The sequence below is a fragment of the Penaeus monodon genome, chromosome 19, assembly GCF_015228065.2.
Source record: "Penaeus monodon isolate SGIC_2016 chromosome 19, NSTDA_Pmon_1, whole genome shotgun sequence".
Taxonomy (NCBI): domain Eukaryota; kingdom Metazoa; phylum Arthropoda; class Malacostraca; order Decapoda; family Penaeidae; genus Penaeus; species Penaeus monodon.
The window spans coordinates 41,416,635-41,417,442 of record NC_051404.1 but is presented as its reverse complement, the minus strand read 5'-3'; positions in this window follow the sequence as shown (position 1 = coordinate 41,417,442).

Genomic DNA, 808 nt, shown 5'->3' with positions numbered 1-808 from the left:
GCGCGCATCTAATGATGATCTAATGTTAGTCAATATCTATAATTTGTGAACTCAGTAACTAATTGGCAACTGAAGCGAAAAAATGATGTGATTTTGCTCAGTTGAAAATTCATATTATAAAAGAAAATACACATGCACTAAAGGGTGTTATTTGCCCGGAAATTTACTCTATAATCAGGCTAATATTTTGCAAATAGACAGAAAAATAAAGAAACCTCATTAATGTTATATTGTTTATGATCGTCATTTGTTTGTGCAGAAATAATTCCAAGCAACATCGGTTTCCTTACATTCCATTGTTTTCAACTTCTTTTAAGCACTGACATCTTTTGGGGAAAAAAACAGATCTAAATAATACCCCATATTTTTTTAGCACCATTTGATAGATATGATTCCAAGCATTATAGGTTTCCTTGAATTTAAATGCTCTAAATCACTTTATAGAAACTGACATTTTTTTGGAGGAAAAGCATCATACAGATCTAAATAATGCTCCATAGTTTTTCCCATCTATTAGCCTTTAAATATGAATTTCACATGGTCAAAATATCACAGAGCGCTCCATTAAATCACATTGGGTACGGTCAAATTACGAACTTACCTCTTGACTTTTTCAAAATATTATTCGTCCTTCTGGGCCATATTTCATCCGCTTTTTAACACCCTGGATTTTTTTTCTTTCAAAAAAGGAAAGAAAAAAATCACGGAAAATATCCAGCATTCTCCAGTTTTCAATAACGTACCCTTTGCGTCAGAGCGTGCCATATATCATTTCATATGACGTTCCATTTTGTCATATTACGGTATG